The sequence below is a fragment of the Ambystoma mexicanum genome, chromosome 4p, assembly GCF_040938575.1.
Source record: "Ambystoma mexicanum isolate Mex_15411 chromosome 4p, UKY_AmexF1_1, whole genome shotgun sequence".
NCBI lineage: Eukaryota > Metazoa > Chordata > Amphibia > Caudata > Ambystomatidae > Ambystoma > Ambystoma mexicanum.
The window spans coordinates 297,677,886-297,695,137 of NC_090927.1; the positions used below are offsets into that span (position 1 = coordinate 297,677,886).

At 47.6% G+C, this 17,252-nt stretch overlaps 2 protein-coding genes across 4 annotated transcripts in view; both read right to left on the bottom strand.

Annotated features, from left to right (window-relative positions):
- EVA1A (eva-1 homolog A, regulator of programmed cell death) overlaps positions 1 to 17,252 on the bottom strand; it is a 1,077,479-nt gene that overhangs the window by 234,699 nt on the left and 825,528 nt on the right. The window lies entirely within an intron of this gene.
- LOC138453210 (uncharacterized) overlaps positions 1 to 17,252 on the bottom strand; it is a 46,701-nt gene that overhangs the window by 28,708 nt on the left and 741 nt on the right. The window lies entirely within an intron of this gene.

Below are 17,252 nucleotides of genomic sequence, written 5' to 3' on the forward strand. Positions count from 1 at the left end.
ATCATCACGCACCTCGCGCTGCGCGCAGCGTGCGGTTCACTCTCCCTTGCGCGATAGCTCTGCGGACCTTTGCACTCGCCTGCCTGTTGTATATTAGTGAAGTATTGTTTCCAGGTATGACGCTTGCTAATGGTTCACTTGTGTCTGGCACCGTAGCAAGTATAGAAATATTGGGGTTGCCAAAAGCATTTTTACTAACATTTCTGGGAATTTAGGGGCAGATCGTGAGTGCTTTCAATATTCCAGGTAATAAAAACAGCACTGGGCCTATTTTCTCTATGCCGTTTGGTCTGTTCCTGAGGGTCCACAGGTGCTTTACACACATGTGATGGTTCGTACGGATCCGAGCAAACTATGGCGTTTCTATACAGCTTGCCATTACAAGGTTGATCCAGCCAAAGGGACTTAAGAAACAGCATTAAGGTGTAAAAGGAAGAAGGACCTTATTCATACATTAGTGCTCAAGATGGCGGCAAATGTTAGCCATTAGGTGCCTGAAGCATGACTTAAGAAGCCCTGGCAAAGAAAGAGCCTTACACGAGGACTGATGGTACCTAATGGCTGCCACTGCCCACCCTTGAGGGTGCTAATGCTTTACGCACCTGGGGGTGGGGGAAATGGGGCTGCAGCGTAAGAACGGAGGGCCAGGAAATACAGTAACGGGTGCATAGAGCTGCATTACCATGGGAAGGTGGCAGGGGGCATGGAGGATGCATCTGCGGCAATGGTGGCTCCGTCAAAGGCGCACAGAGAGGTGGAGTGCTGTGCGAGCGGCAGGTGAATAGCGTCCAGAAAAGCCAGAACGGACAGGCGTGGTATGGTGACCGAGTGCGGTGCCGCCCTCAGGACTGCCAGCGCCCTGTGTGAGGTTTTTCGGTGTGCCACCCTCCTTTTTTGGCGCGATTAGTGAGGCGTCCGCGAGGAGTCCTAGGTCCTTAACTAATCCCTCCAACCCAACACAAATGAAGAACAGCATTGGGCAAGTATCAGCTGAACAACAGAAATGAGCCCCCTTCTCTTGGAAAGTGTGTTTAAAGGGCCATGCCCGGCACGCATGATTCTTTAGTAGGTGCTGAGCCAGACCGATACTTACGTTTACATAACACTGAGCTGAAGCCTCCAGCTCAGTGTCATGCATACTGGAGGCAACACGCCCTTGATTTGCTGCACAGGGAGAGGGGTTGCGCCCTTGTGCGCCCGCAACCCCAGAGCGCATCTTGAGTCAGCGCTGATGCAGTACTCAAGGAAGCGACGGAGAGGATGTGGGACCCAGATGGCGGAGGGAGGCAGAGGCAGGCTTGGACTCTGAGGTGAGTCACTGTATGAAGAGGATGCTGAGTGCAGGCGGCCGCACAAAGGTACAAATTCCAGCCACTACCAGAAACTACCCGGAACGCCTGAATCTGATAGGTTGAGACGTACCCAACATGACACTGTGCAAAAGAGAGCTTCATGAATAGTGCATAAGTACCCAGGGGGATATACATGGATGACAAATAGAACAAACGATGTTACAGGCCTCGACTGTTCCATTTCAGGATTTGCATCCAAAAGTTCCTTTTTGGATGCAACTCGAACAGTCATTTAACTTTAATTCTGTAAAGTGTGTATGGTTTCTATTACCTGCTTGTAGTTGTAAGCTATGAGTTCTTTTGTGCGTTGCTTTGGGGTTTTGTAAAGAAAGGGGGGGGTGTGACCTTCTGCATCTAGTAGAACATGGAATGCAGAATGTGGAATTTAAGTCAGGAAGGAGCAGTTAAGGGAAAGATTGGGAGCTGCTGGCGGATCCGGTGGGGCGTGAACTACTTCACCTGATAAAGAGATATCTCTAATTATCAGTCCGCCCATCATTTCACTGTGCTTCTTTGAGTAAGGTGACGAGGCGACCGACTCCTTTCCACCTGGACACACCTTTCCAATTTTGGACTTTTCGTTACCAAATGAATGCATTCTGGTAGTGGCAGTCTTGCTTAAGCTCGCTTGGGCCTATTGAACTTAAGCACCAGGCGCCAATCAATTGTAGAAAAGGAAAGCCCACACCTGAAGAAAAAACCTAGTGCTAGAGTGACATTGACTCACCCCGTCACCCATATCTGCAGAGTCCGCAAAACAAGGGGTGCAGCAGCTCGTGTGCAAAGGGGCGGCAGGGTGGACGACATCAGTAAAGCAAGACCCCGTAAGCAGTAACGCTTAATTGCCCAATTGGAGTAAGGTACTATGGTCATAACTGAGGTCATGGTCATATGGATTCTGTGATCTGTGACCGGAGGGGGTGAAAAACGGAATCACAAGCACACATCGTTCAAATATGACAACTAAGGCGCAAGGAGACCCTTTACGACGACGGTGGTGCGACCGGGAAAACTGCCACTTTCGATGCGCCACCATATTCCCCGTTTGGAGGTAGAGGGGAGGAAAAATCACCAGCACGTAGCTGGATGTTTATTCTTCACTTTACCACCCCAAAAAATGTAGGAATTACCACCAGTGGAATTTCGACTGGCAGCCATTTCTCAACACCTCAGTGGAGACCTCTGGGACTCCACAATGGGGAGTAACAGTACATTGGAATAGGGAGCATTTTCCCACAGTTCCAAGGCAACCTCATAATGAGGCCCATGTTAACAGAGCTATCGGGCGAATGCTGGCGCACAACACACCCGCACGTCATCAAATGACAAATTCTCATTGTTGGTCATTGTGGATGATGCTAGCATGGCCGAAGAGAACCGTGATTGTTGCTTTTTTTACTTAATTGTGCCTGAAGCATTTATAAAGCACAATTTGCTGGCTTGGGTGTGATTCTAAGCAGAGGTTAATAAGCATAGACGTTAAAGTCCATCAATACAAGGGTAACATATACTGTCTTCCCCTTCTCTGCAGTTACCTCTATCATCTGCAATCGATGAAGGAACCAGTCGGTTACATAATCTGGGTGGGCACTGCGCAGGTTTGTTTGTTTTCTTATTTTACATATATAGCGCGCCTAACCCAGGGGTATCTGGGCACATTAACAGTTACATGGTTACTTAGGCATTAGTGCGAAGATGTGCTGGCATGCACCGTTTGTATGTGCACGCAGACGGGGAGCAGTGCAGTTAGGAGGCAATGCCCACTCCAGGGGTGAAACGGTATACAAAAGGAGACAGTTGTCGCTTACAAAACATGCAATGAGGTTGAATATTTGAACACAACATTGATGTAAATATCATGGGAGTGTTGGCTAATAACCCTGGAAGGCTGCAAGGAGCATACTGCGAGCCTCAGCATGTGTTCAGCCCAGCTCATGCCACTGCAGTGGCATCAGGACACTTAAGAAGACACAAGCCTCAGATGGCCAGTGGGCTCTGGGGGTATTGAATGGGTATCCACATCTTGGTTCAATTTCTGGGACTACTATGTTCTCCAAATTGTTTTAGGGAGTCCACGGACTGAAGCCGAGAGCAAGTAGCCGCCTTTGAGTTTCCATTGGAAATGGGAGATAATGGGAGCCTGCTGTCTGAGTACAACAATGAGATGAACTCATCATACTTGACAATATGGCCCTATTACAATCAGGAGACGCTTGTCCACTCCATTTCCTGTGAATTCCGGGGCCTGTAGTGCTGGATGTGCAATGGAAAAGAAATCACACGTACCAGCGCAAAGCAGGCATACTCGCCACTGTCACATTTCCCCTCACCGCCTCCCGATTCCCGCGCCACAATCCCCATCCACTCAACTTTGGCCGCCACTCATCCGGCCTGCCCACCTGGCACCGTCTCCTGCAACGGCTGCCAAGAAAAGCAAGAAGGAATTCAGAGTAATTCCCTTCTCCCTGGTCACCATTTTTCGGGTTTTTTTTTTACTTCTGGCAAGGCTGCTTCATCAATTCACAACTTAAAAAAATGATATCGTCACACCAGGGTGCGAATAGCTTTAACCCCCTCAGTGGGTGGCATTACCCCTTGGTAATGGCACCATGGATCTTGTTAAAGCCCTCGCTATCCTTGGGCCCCAGCCCATTACCAGATGGTAATGCCCACCGCTTATTGCTTAATTACTCATCTTCCTCAGTGCATGTCTTTGCTGATGCTGGTTTTTCTCTGCACTGCCTGCATTCTCACCACCAACACTGCCCCTTGCAATGCACCCTTTCTAGGGATTGCTTTGCTTTCTTGTAATTCTGTACAGTGTTTCTGATTGAAGTGCTCCTTTTCCTGTTCAATAAATAGAAATAGAAAATTCCCTCCACTGATTTGGTGCAGAATCCAGCGCACCGCAGGATCGGATTGTGGCCTGGGGAGTTTTTTGTCTCCTTTACCATCCAGTTTATCTTTTGGAATCGTGAACAGCAGCCGGGTATAAAGGGATCATGCCTCGGGTGGAGAGGAACGAAATGAGTTGCCAAACTCCCTTTCCTTTCATAAATGAGAAAAGCAAAGCGAGGCTTGTGCGAGGCCCCGCTTGAGGTGGATTAAGCACTGAAGCCGTGCCATGAGAACCTCAACTACTTAACAATGATAGCCATGACATGGACAAGGGACCGAGACACTCCAGCGTGGCAGCGCAAAGACACACTGGCTGGGCTGGCAAAGGCCACCTTCATATGGCCTCCCTTAATGGGCCCTCCAGTACAATCCTCCATTCAGGTCCAGGCCCTGAGACACATCGGCCCACAAAGGGCCTGTTACCCCATTTCTGGGAGTCTGCCTGTGTGACGGAAATGCGAGCAATACTCGATCTATCCTTTGGAAGAACAGGTCTTTAGTACACTTTAAAATTGATAAACACACACTTGGTTTAAGAAAAACCCGTAATGAAAAGTTCCTGACACTACCCGTGCACAAGAGACTGTCAAGGTTACATTAAGTCATGTTATTGGATTTATACATTGCACCACTGCCATTAGCAGGCACCGGGCACTATGGCGACCATAAGGAGGGTGTGGTGGGTTCGGTTAGCAGGACGTAGAGGGGAAAATACAGGGTAGCTTTGATGTTGCGTTGATGCACACAAACCAGAAGTACGCTGATACTTGCGGTCCGATTGCACAGCGAGTAGAGCGCTCGCTTTGACATCTGTGCAGAGCCTGCTGACGCAGGTTCGAGTCCCGACAGGGCCAAACTCAGCCTTTCATCCTTCCGAGGTCGCTACATGAGCACCACACACCGTGGGTAATAATAACCAGCGCTCAGATACCTGAGGGTTTGTAGCGCTATATAATTACTAAATTATTATTATTACGCGGGCGTGAGTTTGGAAGTGTTTTATGTCAGAAGGATTGAGGCATGTGTGCCCAGAAAGAAGATCTCGTGTGCCCATAGGATGCATTGCCCAGTGCTGTGGATTGAGGCATTTGGGCCCAGAAAGAAGACCTTGTGTCCCCATAGGATGCATTGCGCAGCGCTGTGGATTGAGGCATTTGTGCCCAGAAAGAAGACCTCGTGTGCCCATAGGATGCATTGCCCAGTGCTGTGGGTTGAGGCATTTGGGCCCAGAAAGAAGACCTTGTGTCCCCATAGGATGCATTGCCCAGCGCTGTGGCACTGTGGATTGAGGCATTTGTGCCCAGAAAGAAGACCTTGTGTGCCCATAGGATGCATTGCGCAGCGCTGTGGATTGAGGCATTTGTGCCCAGAAAGAAGACCTCGTGTGCCCATAGGATGCATTGCCCAGTGCTGTGGGTTGAGGCATTTGTGCCCAGAAAGAAGACCTCGTGTGCCCATAGGATGCATTGCGCAGCGCTGTGGATTGAGGCATTTGTGCCCAGAAAGAAGACCTCGTGTGCCCATAGGATGCATTGCCCAGTGCTGTGGGTTGAGGCATTTGTGCCCAGAAAGAAGACCTCGTGTGCCCATAGGATGCATTGCCCAGTGCTGTGGGTTGAGGCATTTGTGCCCAGAAAGAAGACCTCGTGTGCCCATAGGATGCATTGCCCAGTGCTGTGGGTTGAGGCATTTGTGCCCAGAAAGAAGACCTCGTGTGCCCATAGGATGCATTGCCCAGTGCTGTGGATTGAGGCATTTGGGCCCAGAAAGAAGACCTCGTGTCCCCATAGGATGCATTGCGCAGCGCTGTGGATTGAGGCATTTGTGCCCAGAAAGAAGACCTTGTGTGCCCATAGGATGCATTGCCCAGTGCTGTGGGTTGAGGCATTTGGGCCCAGAAAGAAGACCTCGTGTCCCCATAGGATGCATTGCCCAGCGCTGCGGCACTGTGGATTGAGGCATTTGTGCCCAGAAAGAAGACCTCGTGTGCCCATAGGATGCATTGCCCAGTGCTGTGGGTTGAGGCATTTGTGCCCAGAAAGAAGACCTCGTGTGCCCATAGGATGCATTGCGCAGCGCTGTGGATTGAGGCATTTGTGCCCAGAAAGAAGACCTTGTGAGCCCATAGGATGCATTGCCCAGCGCTGTGGGTTGAGGCATTTGTGCCCAGAAAGAAGACCTTGTGTGCCCATAGGATGCATTGCCCAGCACTGTGGGTTGAGGCATTTGTGCCCAGAAAGAAGACCTTGTGTGCCCATAGGATGCATTGCCCAGTGCTGTGGATTGAGGCATTTGGGCCCAGAAAGAAGACTTTGTGTCCCCATAGGATGCATTGCGCAGCGCTGTGGATTGAGGCATTTGTGCCCAGAAAGAAGACCTCGTGTGCCCATAGGATGCATTGCCCAGTGCTGTGGGTTGAGGCATTTGGGCCCAGAAAGAAGACCTTGTGTCCCCATAGGATGCATTGCCCAGCGCTGTGGCACTGTGGATTGAGGCATTTGTGCCCAGAAAGAAGACCTCGTGTGCCCATAGGATGCATTGCCCAGTGCTGTGGGTTGAGCCATTTGTGCCCAGAACGAAGACCTCGTGTGCCCATAGGATGCATTGCGCAGCGCTGTGGATTGAGGCATTTGTGCCCAGAAAGAAGACCTTGTGTGCCCATAGGATGCATTGCCCAGTGCTGTGGGTTGAGGCATTTGTGCCCAGAAAGAAGACCTCGTGTGCCCATAGGATGCATTGCCCAGTGCTGTGGGTTGAGGCATTTGTGCCCAGAAAGAAGACCTCGTATGCCCATCGGATGCATTGCCCAGTGCTGTGGGTTGAGGCATTTGTGCCCAGAAAGAAGACCTCGTGTGCCCATAGGATGCATTGCCCAGCGTTGTGGATTGTTTGTATCTGTATTTATTTTATTTTTATAGCGCAAACCAGGCCCGGAGGCTACCGGGCGCATATCTTCAAACAGTAGTTACAACATTGCAGGAGCATAGTACAAGCATAGGAATACAAGAACAGTGCAGGTTAGTCAGGCATACATAACAAACAGTCAGCTATTCAGTAGGACAATTGGTCATTGCTGAGGTGAACTGTTCTGTTCGGTCATTGCTAGTTGATTGCTGAGGTGAACTGTTCTGTTGTCCCTCTGCTGTGAGGGGTTTTAAGAAGCTATGTGAGTGGCTTAGTTGGTTTACGTGCACTGGGTTTGCGTACGGAAATTGAGCCGTTATTGGGTAGGGTTAACACAGGCTGCAGTAAGGCATTTGACCATGCACACATTTCCATTGTCCACACTGCAAAGATGCTGGGTGCAGTACATAGCATGGCACCTGTGGCACGGTCTGTGTGTCATATTAGTGGAGAGAGAGGGTAGAATACACCATGGTGCAATGGCGAGGAGGGTACTCTATAAACAAAGAGGGAGCAAAGTCACATTGTGGAACCTCTTACGATGTGGTAGAGAAGGGAATTGGGTTGGCATTTCCTGGTTGTTTGGCAGAAGCTCAAGGGGGGAGCATATACAGAGGGATTGGTCGGAGTTGCTGCCTCTGGTTCCTAGGAAGTGCCTTGGTGGGTAGGCATTGAAAAGCCAGGTATCTAGCATCTTCCAGAAGCCATGGAGATCCTTTATTGTGCAAATCGCCCCTTGGCACAGCGTTCCTGAGTTTGTTCGCCATATTGGAGAAAGCTGATCATGTGGGCTTCTCTGGTGTATTATGTGGTCTCTCGTGGTGCATCATCATTGTGGCAACTCTGTTCAAGGACATTGAGAGAAGAACTGGTTATCAGATATATAAACTTGTGTCTGCTACTGTATAGTACTCTGTATCGTACTGTGCTTGTATATTGCACCCCTCTATTTTTTTGCATCGCCTCTCCTATCCCCCCACCTGCTTTTAACTCTTTGCAATTTGAAACAGCTCTATTATAATTTGCGGTGTTATAAAATCAAATAGATTTTTAGATGAGCATCAATTAGGTTATATAGCGAGAGTGAGCACTGTCTCCAAATCGACTATTGTAAGGCCAATACCACAGTGCCATTGAATAGTTGACTCTACTTGCCAAACAATGCTGAAAGGTCCCACGAATTGAACCGCCCAAACCGTGAAAACGATCCATATTAGTTACAAGACTCCTTAGCCTTATTAAATCAGGCCTTTAATAACAATCAACCTTGCCTTGACAAAGACAGTTTTGTCGAAACACGTGTAGGCTGAAAGGCTGAATTGTTGATGCAAATTGAATTAAATTGCAGCTCATCAAGCGCATCAAGATACCTGTGCTGACTTATAGAGCATAAGAACTGAAATGCATGAAGCTATCTTTTGCTAAGAGAACACTACTTTCTAGGCTAGCGCAATTACCCCGAGCCACCCAGTGTTTGTACTCAGGTGCTAAACACCACTAAATTCAATGAGTGTTCACCATGATCAAAATATAGTCACATCTGCAGAGCACGAATTAGAAGCCTGCAGCGCGCCTGTCTGTCCAGGCTTTTAGACCACACGTACTTCATTAAGCCAAACTATTAAGAGTGGCACTTGACACCCACTCCTTTGCATTCTGTGTGGTGCCATCGTATCAGCGTTAGCTCAGGTTGCCTTGCAAATCTTACCCATTGTCTCATACGCAACCCACAACTACCAAAGCATAAACAACTCACTTCCAGAGAGCGCCAGAATCCCATAGGTCACTGACAAGACCTGGAAGCTCATCTCACACATGACCATGCTTTGGGAATGCCATTGCTTCAACGATCAAGTGTAACATCGGGAGGGTACCCATAAATCAATCATTCTCCAGGTCAAAACACATTTGCCGTCATTAGGAGTTTGTCGGTATGGTACATTTTCACAGGTAATTCCATTACGGCCACTTTTTTTGGTGGCCATAGAATTATCTCCAGTTTTGCAGCACTGGTGAATGTCATATTTTAAATTGAAGCACTGGATTTCCCGCCAGGAAGGCTCTCAAACTAAGTCCTCCACATTAAGGCCACAATGTGTTGAATTCCTGTGAGCGGAATCCCCACTGGAGACCTACGACTCAAAACATGGCGATTAACATCGCCATCGCCCAGTGCAATGGGGCCGTCATGGCAGCAACAGTCGCTGGAGTTGGTATTTCTGTGGAATTAAGGCGGGAATCCTACCAAATTCTGAACTTATCGGATCATGTGCATGCGACTTACAGTAGCCCCCTACTTAAGGTCAAGCTTGCTGGAAAGTCCTCTGCACCCCCCAGGAGGACACGCAAATCCACTGCATTTCTTGACACACTACCTAGACACTTGCGGCTCACTTACACCTTGCAGTGTTTGGATGATTGTATATGAATTGTTCGAACTACAATTGACCTTTGCACAATTGACCGAATTTTGAAGGTCAATTGTTACATATATACAGGGGGAAACCCCCTGCAACCTCCCACCCAATGAAAAACCCTCCGGAACCCCCCCACCCAAACCATATATATATATATATATATACTTATATTTATACAGTCAATTGTGCAAAGGTCAATTCGGACCCCTGAAATTCGGTCAATTCGGGCATTCGAACAATTTGGGTAACACAGTTTGGATGCCTCATTGAAGTGCTAGAAACACACAATAGACACTCGATTTCACAAATGTGAGTCTTGAATATGCCTTAAAGTGCACTCACTGCTAGTTCCATCGCCCTCTCTCCCACCTGCGTACCCCTACCCAAGATACTCCTTCCCTGTGTATACAGCGGGAGTCCCACAACTCCTTCCCTCCTTTCCATCTCACCTAAATTCCTGAAACCATGACTAGCCCCAAACCCACCATTCCCCGCATTACTTATGCAGATGGGTCATTGACTGCGCGGTGCGTCTGCAGGGTTTTAGAACCCACCAACAGCAGCTGCAGAGGTTTCTTTCCTACACCATGATGTGTGGCTGGCTATTTGACACATATAGCTTTCATAATAGGTTTTACGGTGGTCGGTTAAAATATCAAAAAAATAATCTCGAATAACAAAAAAGGTCAGAAAAAATTTCTCTTTTTTTAATTATATATTTATTTTGGGGTCCGGGATAAAAAAAATGGTAACCCCCCCCCCAAAAAAAGGGGGGTTGAGGGGGGAACCCCCCCATTTCGAATAAAAAACGTCATAAAAAATAATTCGACTTTTTTTTTCGGCCTTTTTTTTCGAGATTTTTTTTCTTCGAGATTTCTATTTTCGGTGTTATGACCATAAACCAGGTTTTACACTAGAGCGGAGTACTTCATTCGTAATCTCAGTCCTTACTTTTATCACATCCATAACCCTAACCGATGGGGCACACAGCTCATTTCCATCATCAGCTTTGCTTCTCATTGGTGGAATCTTTTAAACTGAGCTATGCCTCTGATGCTGAAGCCTGCCCCCTTTCCTTTAATCAGAATGGTACAATGGTAAGGACTTGAGCTCAAAGGGACCTCCTGCCAAATCGGGAACACAACAGGATCATCTGGAAAATCCCAAAAGAGCTGAAGATCACCCTCTTCTGTCAAGTTTGTGAGTGAAGGGACTGCCCAGAGTCGAGACACAATACTCTTCAGCAAGACATGTATACACCAGATAAGCCACATCTGTACTTGAGAATACAGATCCTTCCAGGGATATCGGTGTATCCCAATTATGTGTAACCTCATCCATCTACAATCCCCTTGCACAACTACACAGGCACTGGAATTATACCATAGTCAGTTCCCCTGTCCTTTCAACTATCAATGTTATCCATTCCTCTGCTCACCTCCCCCTAATTTGCTTGGGAGCTCTGATGCATATGTTCATGTGGGATGTAGAGCCTAACAAATCATGAGCACATAAATAGGCTTGTGCGCTCAAGGGCGTCACTACCTAAAAAGAATGTAACAGAATATAGTTTTACAATGACTGCCAGGATTTAGGTAGCGCGCAGTATTCCACTTCTTTGTTTTTAGTTTTGGATATTAGGTGGCTTGTAAGCGCTACCTATAAGCCAAAGCTAATGGCATGGGCAAGGAAGATAGGAGAACGATGTGATATCAGGAGGGACACGCAGTCTATGGATGTTTGACTTTTTACCCACCCATTGACAACCCATGGCCATGGTGGTCCATATGTATGTTTGTGTATGTAACTGTTTCTTCACGCTTCAGCGGGGCAATCAAGTTGTCAGTACATTCATAGCCAAACCAGTAGGTGACTTTTCGCATAAAACCATCTGGCTTGAATGTCACAGAGTGTGTGTGTCTTCCAGAAGTCCCTCCAAGAGGAAGCACTTGTCTGAGTATGAGAGAATGGTTCTGGCTAATGTCAAGCTAACATTATTATTATGTATCCCTCGCAACATCAAGCTGCCTGCGTGAGGCAGCAGGGGAATAAACACACCACCCAGCAAGCGCAAGGTATGCTCTGTGGGCTTCAGGCCTACTTTGTGTTAACTATGGACCGAGGTGGCAGCATGCACTGCTTCTGTCCCATCTGCCCTGGTGGGGCTTGTTAATTCCTGATGCTGCGCCCCGCGACCCCCATCTCCATGCAAGTTATTTGCTGCTTTTGGTTGTTTTTGCCCAGTTCCACCTGTTGGGCAATTGTCTTGTTCTGGCCTTCGTTCCCTCCATCAATGCCGCCGCCTCCACAGAGAACTGGAGTGCCCCGATGCCGGCCCTGCCTCATCCTAATTGGCCCCCCTTCTAGCATCTGGGCCAATCACAAGCCGGCTGGTAATAATTGCCCCACATCACAAAGGCCCTCACCAAGGTCCTCTGTCTGGCCCTGGCTGGACTGGTTGGCCCCCCTTTTCCTGCCTCGACCTCCACACATCCTGATGAATTCACCTGGACTTGGGGCCTATCCCACCAATATCTCAAAGTACTCATGCAGACTAACTTGTGAGCAGGCAACTCTCCTAATACCATTACACCAGGTCTTTACATCGAATGCCTCTTTTGGCTCAATTGTTTTGTGTGCCTTGCTTAGAAAGTGAATGTAGGTGTTTTTATATCTGCAGCCACTTTGTTTGGTTGTGCATAGTGTGCCCCCCACCCTTTAACCGCCTCCTCTCCTTCTACGTGTCTCATGCACTTATTTGCTCTGTTCATCTTACCCTTCACCCCCCCTCTCCTTACTTCATGTATAGCTCTTGCCTTATTGTAACGACCGTCGGGCACATGCAATCTTTTTTGTCATATGTTGTAACTGTTTGTATTCCTCCCGTCCTATGTTGTACCACTATACGCACAGCACTTGCCCATTCTGAATATACCAATGCCTATTAAGAATGTTAATCACTGTTCTCACCCTCCCTGCGTTGGAGTGCTTTGAAGCATTTTGTTAAATGTATAAGCGCTATATAAATGGGCAATAAATAGAAATAAATATTAATTGTAATTTGTATCAAAAACACAATGCACTGTTAAGGCATGCCTACACATAGATCTGTTGGCCTTAATTTAAGCTGTATAATCCCTGTTGTCAAGATTTGTTGAAATGTTCGTCTGTTCACTAAGAGGCAATCCCTGATTTAACACTCCTGGTATACAGTCCCACCTCACAATTCTGGGACGGTTTATAGTGATATTTTCGAATGCCATAGTTTCGAATGGCAAAGTGTCAAATTAAAATGCGTCGAAAAAATGCAGTTAAAAAAAAAAATGGGAGGGTCCCACTAAACCCGTTTTTTTACCCCTCAACGCCCATTTTAGTAAAAAAAAAAAAAAAAACTTTTACATACAAAAAATTGCATTTTTTCGATGCATTTTTTCAAAACTTTTGTCATTCGAATCTATGTTTTCGAAAAAATGACTGGATACCTCTGGGACAATAAACAGGCTGTTTGTGATCAAAACTCGAACTTATTTTAATAAAAGTAATCAAAGGTTGCCATCTTACTTTATGGAGGAAATCACCACAATCATATACATGACTGTGGAACATCCAAGGGCATTGTCTGCAACATCCCTCGCTCCAATTTCCCTTCCCACCCGAGCAAAATCATATGCCCACCAAAGCCACACATTAGTTCCCTAGTTTCCTCTTCCCCACCACTGAAATTCCCTACCTCCAGAACTCAGGAACACTGACCAGGGTTTTCAATCCGTCTTGGAAAAGCATCTCCTCAGCCTGGAAGGGGACTCCCTGCAGCTATCCAGCAGCACTACTCCCTCCTGACCCCAGGTACATCTTCTCCCTTAGCAGAGCTCTGGGAATTATGCTTAGGTCAGGTATAAAGGTGCTTTAAAGTCTGCTACGTTTGCATCACCACCCTTACCAGTGCCCCTACTACCTCCCTTGGCAACCCACCTGTGCAGACTCTCAACAAATTAAAGGACCCTTTTATAAGACTGAGCTGTTCGGTTTGGCTAGTTTAGAAGCACTCTTCCAAAATCTCTTATAAATAATAATGATTTAAGTAATCTACTTTATGTTTCTAGAAGATCTTGCAGCAAATGGAACAGGGCTATACCCAAGAATGGGGTCCTTACTGTGCCTAAGGGAGTTTTTGCGATCACCAGTTTAAACATTTTTGCTCCAGGTTACCCCTTATTTCATTTAGGGCCGTGAAAGTTGCACCACTGTTTCCCCATGAAACCGTCCTTAACGGATCCACAACACGGTGGCGATTCTTGCCACTCTCGAAAGTCTGCACTTCTTGCGTGGCCTACGTGCAGTATTTGTGTTCCAGACTCACATCAAGCAGCAGCTTCCGACAGATAAAGCACTCACTGAAGCTAAAACCAAACACAGGGGTGCATGGGGGAGAGGTGTGGCCACTCACTGAAGCTTGTAAAGCACTACTGTGTTTGGGCTCGTTTCATGCAAAAGACTCGAGATCTACACAAACACCAGGGTACAGAGCCCGGCTTTTATGATCTCTAAAGCACTGAACGAAGCCACAGTGAACACCAAGGTGTGTGAGAGGGAGCAAGCTACTAGCAAACCATTAAAACGTCACTTGCCATCTCAATTCTATACATACAGACAGCACACCATTTCTTACTCGCCAAGAGTCAAATATCATTAGCCAATCGCTGGTGGCGAGTGCACATTTTGCACCCGGGTGTATGAAGTAATTTTATGACGTATAGATGACTCACTGGGCCTCATTACCAGCTTGACACTTTAGCGGTGCTACTATCAACACACAGAGTTACCGGTATTGATAGTGCTATTGGCAGCGTACTACCTCAGTTATGGGCCGTGTTATTCCCCATTATAGAGTACGACTGAACGCCAATGGGGAGAGGTGGAATTACAGCATGTGCTGTTCCACCTGGCCCTTTAGCCTTGGTTTTCACAGAGGTTTTGCCACCCTGCACCAATACAGTTGCAAAGCTATCTGGCATTCTCCCTCTCACCAATCCCACCCATCTATTTGCCAAATCGAGCAGAGGGTATCCAGATCATACAAAAGGCAGTAGTGCGCGGGACGTAGCGTGTCAAAGCAGGTGTTTTTTTGATTTTGAAGGTTACTAAATCCACAATAATACAGAGCAGTAAAACAGCAAGTATTCAGAAATACCACCTTTCAGCATTACCTCATCACTTCCAAGGAGACCCACTGAAGCTATGCTCGGGTGCCAGGGAAGAGTGATTTGTTTTCTGACTTGCAGAAAATACTCACTTACGCTGCAGTCGATCACCAGGGAACACGGTTGAGTTGTCTGACATGTGAAAGGCTCATAGAAGCGGTCTTTAAATACCAGGGAACAACAGAATAGTTTTCTGACATGTGACAGGCTCAAGTAAGCCATACTCAAACTCCATGGAACCTAGAAAAGTTTTCTGGCATGTCAATGACTCACAGAATCTGTATTCAAACAACAGGGAATAGAGAGTAGTTTTCTTGACACATGTGACAGACTCACGTAAGATGCGCCATGGAATAGAGAGTAGTTTCCTGATATTTAAATAACTCACTGAGGGGGGTCTTCAAATACCAGGGAATACAGATTCGTTTTACATGTGAGAGAGTCACCGAACATATACTCAACCTCCAGGGAACCGAGCATAGTTTTCTGAATTGTAAATCACTCACAGAATCTGCATTCAAACATTCAAACATGGAGGGAAAGAGTCGTTTCCGACATGTGACAAACTCCTAGAAGCTGTATTAAAACACCATGGAAAATAGTTCGTTTTCTGACATGTAAATGACACACTGGAGCTGTAGTGAAAGTCCAGGGAATAAGAGTAGTGTTCTGCTATGTAAAAGCCACACTGAAGCTGTGGTTGATCACTAGGGAATAAAGATTAGTTTTCCAACATGTACTGAAACTGTAGTCAAACTCCAAAGAACGAAGAGTGGTTTTCCAACATGTGACAGACTCACTGAAGCCGTACTCAAACCCTGGGGAAGGAAAGTAGTGCTCTGACAGGCCAAGGACTCACTAAAAGAGCCTCTTAACTCAATGAAGCTGTATTCAAACACCAGGGTATAGAGCACAGTTTTCTGATGTAACAGACTCACTGAAGTGTTAGCCAAACTGCAAGGAACGGAGTGTAGTGTCCTGACTTGGACAGGACTCACTGAAGTTTCAGTCAAACTGCGGGGGATGGAGTGTAGTTTCCTGCCATGGACAGGACTCACTGAAGTGTTAGTCAAACTGCAGGGGACGGAGTTTAGTGGCCTGCCATGGACAGGACTCAATGAAGCTTCAGTCAAACTGCAGGGGACGGAGTGTAGTGCCCTGCCATGGACAGGACTCACTGAAATGTTAGTCAAACTGCAGGGGGCGGAGTGTAGTGTCCTGCCATGGACAGGACTCACTGACGCTTCAGTCAAATTGCAGGGGACGGAGTGCAGTGTCCTGCCGTGGACATGACTCACTGACGCTTCAGTCAAACTGCAGGGGGTGGAGTGTAGTGTCCTGACGTGGACAGGACTCACTGACGCTTCAGTCAAACTGCAGGGGACGGAGTGTAGCATCCTGATGGACAGGACTCACTGAAGTTTCAGTCAAACTGCAGGGGACGGAGTGTAGTGTCCTGCCAGGACTCACTGAAGTTTCAGTCAAACTGCAGGGGACGGAGTGTAGTGTCCTGCCATGGACAGGACTCACTGAAGTTTCATTCAAACTGCAGGGGACGGAGTGTAGCGTCCTGATGGACAGGACTCACTGAAGTTTCAGTCAAACTGCAGGGGACGGAGTGTAGCGTCCTGCCATGGACAGGACTCACTGAAGTTTCAGTCAAACTGCAGGGGAAGGAGTGTAGCGTCCTTCCATGGACAGGACTCACTGACGCTTCAGTCAAACTGCAGGGGATGGAGTGTAGCGTCCTGCCATGGACAGGACTCACTGAAGTTTCAGTCAAACTGCAGGGGAAGGAGTGTAGCGTCCTGCCATGGACAGGACTCACTGACGCTTCAGTCAAACTGCAGGGGACGGAGTATAGTGTCCTGCCATGGACAGGACTCACTGAAGCTCTGGACATGTTACGGACTCGATCTCGCTGTAATCCGACACCAGGTGAAAAAGAACACTTTTCTGGCATGCGATTTGGGAAGTGTGTTCCGCACATCTGAAAACAAAAGCCAAGCCCTTCAAAACTCTTGGGGAAGTAGGCTATGCTTTCCTGAAACGCACAGAAAAACCGCTTCGTCTCTTTTGATGTGCACACCTTCTGCCATTCTTTTGAATCTTCTGTCATTAAAGATGTCCACCCTCACTGAACTTTGTGTCTTCTAAATGTACTGCAAATGTATTGCCTTCGTCTGCCTCCCCCCTCGCACACACCCCCCACCTCTTCCCCACCCCTCACCCCCCGTTCATATTTGCAGCGCTGTAAACCTGCTGGAAAGTCTGGGACTAGTACTTTGTCAACTGCACATTTGGCGGGGTGTGTTTCCATCTTTGGGGGAGGGGGCGGAAGACCGTTCTCCTGCATGAGCCCAGGCTGCGCCTAGTCTTTCATCGCAGCTTGGGACAAACTCACACGAAAGTCCCCAAACATGGGCCGTTCACGACCTCCACGCGATCCTGCCAGACTACAAGACCCGCACTTCAGTGTT